Source organism: Vigna umbellata, chromosome 11, assembly GCF_029865625.1.
Source record: "Vigna umbellata cultivar VRB3 chromosome 11, Vumbellata_1.0, whole genome shotgun sequence".
NCBI classification, from domain to species: Eukaryota; Viridiplantae; Streptophyta; class Magnoliopsida; order Fabales; family Fabaceae; genus Vigna; species Vigna umbellata.
In genome coordinates, this window is record NC_142175.1 from 22,130,055 (window position 1) to 22,140,097 (window position 10,043).

At 32.7% G+C, this 10,043-nt stretch overlaps 1 long non-coding RNA gene across 1 annotated transcript; it reads left to right on the plus strand.

Annotated features, from left to right (window-relative positions):
* Positions 1–11: 11 nt before the first annotated feature.
* On the plus strand, positions 12–1,812 carry LOC124841737 (uncharacterized). The gene is made up of 3 exons (XR_015783087.1): positions 12–247; positions 1,282–1,359; positions 1,441–1,812. It is a non-coding gene; the product is annotated as an uncharacterized LOC124841737 (long non-coding RNA).
* The last annotated feature ends 8,231 nt before the right edge of the window (positions 1,813–10,043 follow it).

Consider the following 10,043-nt stretch of genomic DNA (forward strand, 5'->3'; position numbering starts at 1 on the left):
ACAGTTAACTAGTTAACTGTGGTTTAGGTTTCCTATTCCCGGTCTCGTTACATTCCCTTCTCACTGTGTCAAAGGCTCGCTAATGTTGAAGCCTCACCGCCCTTGAAGGCTCACCGCCGTCGAAGGCTCACCGCCGCCGTTGAAGACTTTGCCGCACTCAACCGTAGCCGAACTGTCGAAGGTTCTACCACTATCGAAGGTTCTGTGAACACTTGGAAGCAAAGGAATAACACTCTGCAACCTAAAGGTACAAATCTTTTCCCTTTTCCCTTTCAAAAAGGATAAATAAGATTGGAAAGCAATGTACTTGAGGTCTATTCATTTGGATGATCCAGTGGGGGTAATAGTTGATTTTGTTTTGGGTAACAGTTGATTTTCTTTTGGATTTTGTGGGAGCTGTTTAGGAAGATTTTATTTGTTTATTTGTTGATTTGTTCTTATCTGACATTGGTTTCTCAATCGCCTACGATCAGGTAGGGTTTCTTCAATTTTATTTAGTTTTCGTTTTCAATTTCATTTTTACTTTGATTTTATTTGGTTTTCAATCGGGTGTAGATCTTTGATTTTATTTGTATCATCATTATTATCATGATCTGAGCTAACTTCTTTTCTAGTAATTAAGCAATTTGAATGAATAGAAACAAGAGAATTAGTTATTTGTAATTCAATCCAGATAAAACCTTAGAGTCCAAAGCAACCTTCCTTTTTGTAGTGAGCTTTAGGTCATTGTATTTCTTCTTCATAGCATCATATATTTACTCCTAAAATCATCATTCTCAAGAGTTAAAGAACTCAATCTTGAATTTCATAACCTATGAATCTTTAGCTTCTATTTCCTTTTGGATTTTTAACTACTTCATCTTTCAACCCTTGAATAATGGATGAAGTTAAACTGTTGTGCAGAATTCTTTTCTATTGTTGTTAGCTGTATAGGTCACAAGAATTTGCCACTTGTTTACAGGGAAAATGATATTTTAACATTATAATTTTGTAATTAAAATGATATTTCCAGAATAGTAAGCAATAGGTTGTGTGAACTTGATGGTTAGGTTACTCTGTTTTCTAGAGGCAAAATAAATCATAGTTTTGAATGAAATCTGAAGGGAATTGGTTTTGCTGTTCAGAATTGTAATAAAACAAAATTTTTGTTCTTGGAAAACTTGGAGTCAGGTGACATTTGTTCCTAAAGAGTAAAAGTCACTCTTATTGTCCTGGAAAGATGAATAGTTTTGAACCACTTTTTCTATAAGCATTTGATAATTCTTACTTTTGCTTTATCAGAGGTCAAGTTATGGTTACTCTCACGGAAGTATACCCATCTTTAACTATTTAGCTAATGGGACACTAGGGACACTACAGGTCCATTATTTATTTCCTTTGATTTTCCTTATTTACTTCAATGTCATTTGGTATTAATCTTCAACTGAAAATACTATGCAGGATGTGGTGAACTCATATCTGGTCTTAGGAAAATCCATGGAAGTAGTGTTTTGCATTTATTACACTATTGAAATTTTATACATGGCTCAAACTTTGCATGGTGTTGGCTTGATCCATGGCTTGAGAGAAAATAAAACGAGATTGATGCGATTTTTCTATGTTTAGGATGAGTTCTTGAGTTTGTAAAGACGTGATGTTATTCAGCGTGTTTATCACTTCTGCTATGCTTTTAATTATTGTGTCTTTCATTGGCTTTGTAAATGTTCTTTCTGAAGAAATTGATTTTCTGATTTTGGAAGTTTGGTGACTTTTTTTCCTGGTTTGGAGTGTGATTACTGGATTTTTATATTAGTGAAATTCATTTCAGATGAATGGGATGTCAACAAATGGGCATTGGGAATAAAAAATAGTTATTGAAATTCATTTTAATTGATGTGATATTGTATTAGAGTTTTTAGTGCAGTTCAGTTACTCTAAACTAAAAAATAGTTCAGTTCAGTTACTCTGAACTATTTTTTAGTTCAGTGCAATTTTCTTGAAGTAGTTTATAGTTAACTATAAACTTTTATAGTGCAGTGCACTGTAGGGCAGTTTGCCCACCCCTACATAAATATAATATTTCTTTCCAATAATATAATTAGGGTTAATAATTAATTTTCTTAATAAAAATATAAGTTTTAATAAAAGATTTAGTATAATATTTATATAAAAAATAAATTTAGTCTCAAATGAAAAAAATTGGAACAAATTAAATTAAGTTAATGAAAATTGTAACTATATTAAATAATATTAAGAAAAATTAAGACTCAATTAATATAAACTATTGATAAGTAACATTGATATTCACTTTACACATCACACTAACACTAACTTAACACAATGTTGACTTTGGGAAGTGGATTTCTTTTAATTAAAAACAATTTGAAAGAGTAAAATAAAATAAAATATACTTAAAAAGAAAACACAAGCTAACATGTGGTGTACAATGTTAACCTTTCATTAATTATTTAAACTTTATCACCAAAAAATGATATCTTAATGAAAATTAACAAAAATCAATAAAAGAAATCAAATTGAATAACATAGACGAAATCAGAGAGCAAAATTATATTTAACTTTATATATATATATATATATATATATATATATATATATATATATATATATATATATATATATATATATGCATGCAAGGATTATTATATAGGATAGTATTTTTCTTATGTATATACTTTTTTTTATTAATGATTGAAAACTAAGTTTAGATTCTCTTATTATAAGTTGCTGGTATTGACCTTTATTAAGTTTTTAAAATATACTGATATTGATATATTAAAGGATTAAATATGCTTTTACTTCTTAAACTATCAAGTGAATTTGTTTTTAGTCACTCTTTCAAAGTAAGCTACATTTTGATTCTTCTTCGTAAGAAGGAAACCATAATTTTTCGTCCTTCAAAGCCAACAACGTTAAAAAGGAAGCTGAGTTGGCTAACGGTGGAGTATCATGTCAATTTTTTTTTGTCACTTGTCAGCATCTCCTTTAACCCTTCTCCACATAACCCTAATTTCCCTTAGTCGCAAGCCGCCATCAGTGCCGCATTGCCAACACAATGACGCGTCGGCTAGCCACCATGTCGCCGTGAAGCCGTCGCCGCAGAAACCCTAGTTGCCGCCATCCTCCATCACACACCTCCACCATCAACACCCAGACGCGGGCAACCTCATCACGCCACCACCCAACGCGAGCAGTAACATTAGGAGTTCAATCTCTACGCCACCACTCTCCCTTCATCATCGCGAGGCTGCCATCAAAACCTCGTCATCCTCCAAGCTCGCATCGAATCACCACCATGAGCAACCATTCGCCGTCGTCGCGAGCCTCCACAGCCATAACCATCAGAATCGCAACGCCGCAAGCAACGCCATCGAACATCCAAACGGTGAAGCTCCTCGCGACTTTCTCCTCCTGACCTGCAAGACAAAACCTAGAAAACGCAGCAACCTAAAAACCCCCAAATCAAACCTAGAACAGAAACTCTAACGCATGCCTTGAGCTCGCGCAACCCCCACAACGCCTCACCACCTCCATTCGCGACGTTATAAAACCTGCAAGCAAACCCTAAATCAGAACCTCCAACGTGCTACTACAGGGAAGAAATTCCAGCACGTTTCTCCTTCGCGACAACCGCCCTCGTGGGTGCCAAGGCCTTTGTCGCCGGGGTGATTCTGGCCACGGGATTCGTCCACATGCTCTCTGATGCCACCGAAGCGCTCCTCTGTATGTAGTCCCTCTAGGTTGGTATTGTGTTGGCAGTGTGACATTGACGGCGGCTTGCGGCTGAGGGAAATTAGGGTTCTGGGGAGAAAGGTTGAAGGAGATGCTGACATGACAGGAGTGATAGAAAAAAAATTGACATGACACTCCACCGATAGGCAGCTCAGCTTCTTTTTAACGTGGTTGGTTTTAGAGGACGAAAAATTATGGTTTCCTGGAAAATGATCAAAATGTAGCTTATTTTGAAATAGGGACTAAAAACAAATTCACTGATAGTTTAAGGACTAAAAACATATTTAACCTATATTAAAAAGACTTAAAATATTTTAAAATTTTAAATTAGTGTTTTCTAAATTCTTAACAGAAGGACAATATAGAAAATTTATGGGAGAATTCAAATTCTTCAAATGGTATTTTAGTATGTTTAAAAAATGTTTGTTTTATATAACTAAATTTATGATCAATAAATAACTTTTAATATATAAGTTATATTTAGATTTATGATTAATGTTTTATATTATTTTTTATTATTTGTGAAATAAAAATACCGAAATATTAATAGTTAAAGATATAAAATTATCCAATTCAAAGTGATAAGAAACTGAGAAATTCTCAAAATATTAATGATAAATAATTTTTTAAAATATTTCGTTCAATATGAAATTAAAGGGAAAAAGTTAATTTGTTTCCTTTCTTTCACATCAAGCAGCTCTCAAACAGTCTGTTTTTTCTTTTTAACTTTTTCTTAAATGCTAATACTTACATTACATTTAAGTAACCATCTTATTACATTTGTTAATCACAAAAAATTTCAGTATATATTTCTAAATTTGAAGCTTATAAATTTCAATTTCAATACACTATATTAAATTAAAATTCGGTATACATGTTTATATTTTTTTCCTTAATTATTCAATAAATGTAATTGTTTCAGTCATAGAATCGAGGTTACACTTTTACTAGGATCTGGATGTCTTGATGTTAGTATTTGTCATTATTTGTTCTTCAATCTCTTGGTCAATTTCAAAAATTATCTATAGAAGATACTTCAATACCAAAGTCAGTAAAAATATGACAATTTGAGTAGATAATACGTAATAAATACAATTACTCACCTCTTTATCTCAAATCTATATTTATATATTTTTGAATGGATTTTAGATTACTGAGGATCTAATCATGACCCAATTGCTACTAATAATGTTTATTGTAAGTTAATCACCATCAAGTATAATCATCCTTAAAGATGACCATTTGGTTTGTAGATTACAATCGCTAGATCTCAGAAGTGGTCATCATGATTATTTTTGTTGTATTTTTAATTGTATGAACCATTCAGTTCAAGTTAACCAAATGGTCAACAATAATATTATATCATGTTATAAAAGTATTATTTTGTTTATAATTAACTTCTTATTAAACAATAGGTCTGTTATACATTATTTTTCCTTACATCATGTCTGCATTGTTCCTAAATTTTGCTTAAATTTTAAAATATTAGTACAATTCATAGAGAGTGGTTAAGGTTAAGAAAATGTGATCATTTTCAAATCATAAAAGATGCCTTCATGATGTAACTTGATCATCTACCTCCACCAGTGAGGATTTCAAAATGATAAAAGATACATAAAGACAGCAGAATAAAAAGATTTTATATAGTAGCATGAGAATTGCAAGGAGGCAAATGAAAAGTCGATTTTTAGCAAAATTATAAATATTTGTTATGAAAAATTATTATTTATAAAAATTCTTATAATAACTTTTTTTCAATTTGTTACTTGTGTGGATTAATTAACCACACCTTACGATTATGTTAGACAATTTATTCACTAACATATTAATATAACAATTATTTCAATTGGCTAATTAAAATAGTTAAAAGAGTATTGTCTTCACATATAAAAACAATTTAGACAATTTATGTTTTTCATTGTAAGAAAAGTTGTTTGGTTTTGGTGAGATAAAAGGAAATAAAGTTTATGAAAATTAATAAATGATGTAAGGAATTTAATAGATAAAAAAATGTTTTAATTGATAAAATTAGACAATTATTATTATTTTTATTTATATTGTTTATATTAAATATAATTTTATTTAAAAAAAATTATCACACTTTCATCACAAATCCCTTCAATGTTGAATAGAAAATTAAGCAAAGAGTTTTTTTTTTCAATTTGTGTAGTTATATTGTCTTGTTCCGGTGTTTTCTCCCTAAATAGTAAATAGATGTATTTCCATTAGCTGAAACAAATGAATCATTAAGAGAGAAAAGTAGGATAATTAAGATTCATTTTGTAGATTCATTATAAGTGATAAATGAAATATTGAATAGTTTGTAAAAGAGAATTGAACATAACATAGTATTTTGATGTGATACTGTATTTATCTCAATTGCTTAAACTAAAATTATCTAGTCTTTATAGACAAAGATCACTACAAGAAAAAGTATTATTACCTATTGTAAAAATCCTTTGGTAAGTCACACAAGGTGAGTCTTAAGAATTTTTCTCATATAGCATTTCAAGAAATTTATTTTGTCTACTTACTCAATACCAAAAGAAACATCTTGATTGGATAATACTCTTTATTAATATCAAATAATTTCGGCTTCTTTTTCTTTGACTCAACCAAATAGCTATGTGTTTCATTACCTTATTTACTTTACTCTATTAGGTTTCCAATAGAGATAATCATTATACATTTCACCATAGTGTTATTCATCTTCTTTAAATCATTAGACATTGTCACATGATAAATCAAGACTTGGGGTTGTGACAAAGCCTTGTATATTTGTATAACCTGACCTCTAAAACCCCTTTGTAGCATACAACCTACCTCATCCATAACAAAATTCATCACATCATCTAAGTCAATCTCATTTAATATAAGAATAACCTTAAATTTAATACCAATGTAATCACTTTGGCCGAATGATGTGCAACAACAACTTTTATTGTTGAGGTTTGTGGTTGGCAGAGATAAATAAAGAAGAAACCCAAGGATTTGAGTACAAAATAAACCCAAGGATTTGAGTTCTAGGATCTAGGGTTTCATCCTTTCCAATTTGGGAGTTTATCGTAAGCTTTGGAAGCTTCGCCGAAGGTGAAAAGACACAGTGGTGGTTGCAGGATTAAAACTTTCTGACGCAACGACAAGGGTTTCATGGTCACGGGAAGAGAACTCCAAAAGTCAACAAACCTGGACCGAACTCAAGCGGAAGTCATTCTCTATGTAGAGGAGGAGGCAACAGGTGAACCAAAGTAAAGGACATGACGTCATGGAAGCTAGAGTTTTTACGTCATTGTTGAAATGATGGTTCTTTGTGTAGGTGTGCACAGTGGAGAATCAATGAAGATACGAGTGCAAGAAGAACTTGTGGCCTTCATAACTGTCGCAACCGAGATCGCGACGGGACAGCGACCCGAAAAAACAAACGGGTTTGAGAAAAAGATTCGTGGAGTCGCCACCATAATTTATTATGGAAAAACTATGAAAAACCAAAAAATAAGACATGGTCTGCGAAAAGAGATTTTCAGGTTCGGGAATCGGTTACGCGTAAGGAAGGTGTTAGCACCCTATCGCGCCTGCCTAAAGGCAGTACCTTTAATTAAATGTATAAAGATTGAAGTGGTTTTTTAAATGTTTAATTTTCCCTAAAAAAAATGATATAAATAAACTATTAAGAGACAAAAATATATTTTTTGTTTTATGAACCCGACAAGAATTGATCTTGGTCCTACGTACATCCATTTAATGGACAATCAGGGATCACGTAGTTCTTTATGTAGAAAAAGGTTTGTGAGTTTGTGTAAAAAAATATTATAGATTTATTTGGATTTTTGAAGAGTGAACCCGAAAAAAGATTTGGTTTAACAAGATTGATATTTTTTATTTTAAAGATTTTTGTATTTTTTATTTATTTTTAAGAACGGTGGGAAAGAGGAAAGAAGCCGACCATAGGTCTACGCGTACTTATATGTCAAAAATCATGATTTTTAAAAGAACGTCATTTGTATATAAAAAAAATAAAACCTTTAGAAAAAACCTTCAAATTGCAACAAAAAGAAAAAAAAGAGGGTGTGAAGATGACGTACCTTTTCAGCTTTCAATACTCTCTAATTCTTCCTTGGTAATTTCTGTTGACAGAGTTCCTCTAGCGTGATAAATTACTTTTCTCTATACTCTCTTATACCTTTTCTATCTCCATTATTCCATAGTGTCTCTCTCTATTTTTTTCTTCTTTTTCTCCTCCTTTTCTCCCCTTTTTTTTATGGCAGAGTGTGTATTTATATACACACATCGTAATATTATGGAAATCTTACCTTAATTGTGAATTAATAAAAAAAAATAGGGAAAGAATTACTTTAATTGTGAATTAAATGACAATAAAACAAAATAGGGAAAGAAATGGTCATGGTTGCTAGAAAACAAATTTAAATAATATTCAAAACATTGATTATCATTATGGTCAGAAAATCATATTTTCCTCTTTAAAAGCAACTGATGCAACAAATTATATTAATATACTATTTTAATTATTGTTCATAATTATTAGCATAATATTAATTCAAATTATTACCATATTAAACTAACATTTCAAAAATATTGTATTAAAGTCATTATTTTATCCCTTTTTACCCACCATTAATTATTATTATCTTATTTTTTACTATTTTTAAATATTTACTTACCTGGACGAAATTGGGTGTTGACAGCTGCCCCTCTTCATTTGGATTTTGCTGGATAACATGAACCTTAGAGTTTTTGTGTTATCCTTGTAAAAGCTAAATAAAGATAAAGACACTAATTTCGTTTGGGTCCAAGGAAAAGGAAAAAGATTACCTCGGAGCGTACCTGGTAGAGCATGTAGGAACCTTGTGGACCTTGCTAAAGAGCCCTGACACCTTGTAACTTAATGGTGAGGCGCACGAACCTCGTTAAAATTAAATGCAGAGGCGCACGAACCTCGTAAAATTAAATGGTGAGGCGCACGAACCTCGTAACTTGTAAAATTAAATGGAGAGGCGCACGAACCTCGTAAAATTAAATGAAGAGGCGCACGAACCTCGTATAACTTGATGGTGAGGCGTACGAACCTCGTAAAATTAAATGTAGAGGCGCACGAACCTCGTAAAATTAAATGTAGAGGCGCATGAACCTCGTAAAATTAAATGGAGAGGCGCACGAACCTTGTGGAGGGGGTACCACCTTTGATTTCGCTTAAGAGGTGTACTTGCCCTATGAATCTCGCTGTGGAGGGGGTATCACCTTTGATTTCGCTTAAGAGGTGTACTTGCCCTATGAATCTCGCTGTGGAGGGGGTATCACCTTTGATTTCGCTTAAGAGGTGTACTTGCCCTATGAATCTCGCTGTGGAGGGGGTATCACCTTTGATTTCGCTTAAGGGTGTACTTGCCCTATGAATCTCGCTGTGGAGGGGGTATCACCTTTGATTTCGCTTAAGAGGTGTACTTGCCCTATGAATCTCGCTGTGGAGGGGGTATCACCTTTGATTTCGCTTAAGAGGTGTACTTGCCCTATGAATCTCGCTGTGGAGGGGGTATCACCTTTGATTTCGCTTAAGAGGTGTACTTGCCCTGGAATCTCGCTGTGGAGGGGGTATCACCTTTGATTTCGCTTAAGAGGTGTACTTGCCCTATGAATCTCGCTGTGGAGGGGGTATCACCTTTGATTTCGCTTAAGAGGTGTACTTACCCTATGAATTTCGCTGAAGAGATGCATAAACCTTTTTTTTTTTAGTTCTCTGGTGCCAGAAAGAAAACTGGGCTTTGACAATCTCGAAACAAATATTTTTTCTTTTGTTCTTTTTTATTTGAAAATTCTGAATTTCGTCACTGATGTATTTTCCTTGAACTGTATGCTATCGAAAATACGAATTCCCGTTGAATGTTGGCGATGCATGGTGTGCCATGCTTTTCCTATAATGATGCCTACACTATGATGAATGTATGAATGTATGGGTGAAAAATCATGTGAGACCCAAATATTGTATTATATATTCTGTTTTTGTTTTAAATCCACGACATCCCTTAAGGACAAGCTCGCACCCTGTGAATGCCTGTGATGCTTATTATTTTCGGGAAGGATTTTGAAAGATGAAAAGAAGATTTATTGAATAATATAATATTGTCAATTCCACTTTAAAAGCATTCCCTATCATGGAATCATTAGAAATTTTTTACTGCGCCAGAATTAACTGGCAAAGGTAACCCCTTTCCATCCATTCTGGTGAGAATAAATGCACCACCACCAAGAGTCTTCTTTACTACATACGGACCTTCATAATTTGGAGTCCACTTGCCCCT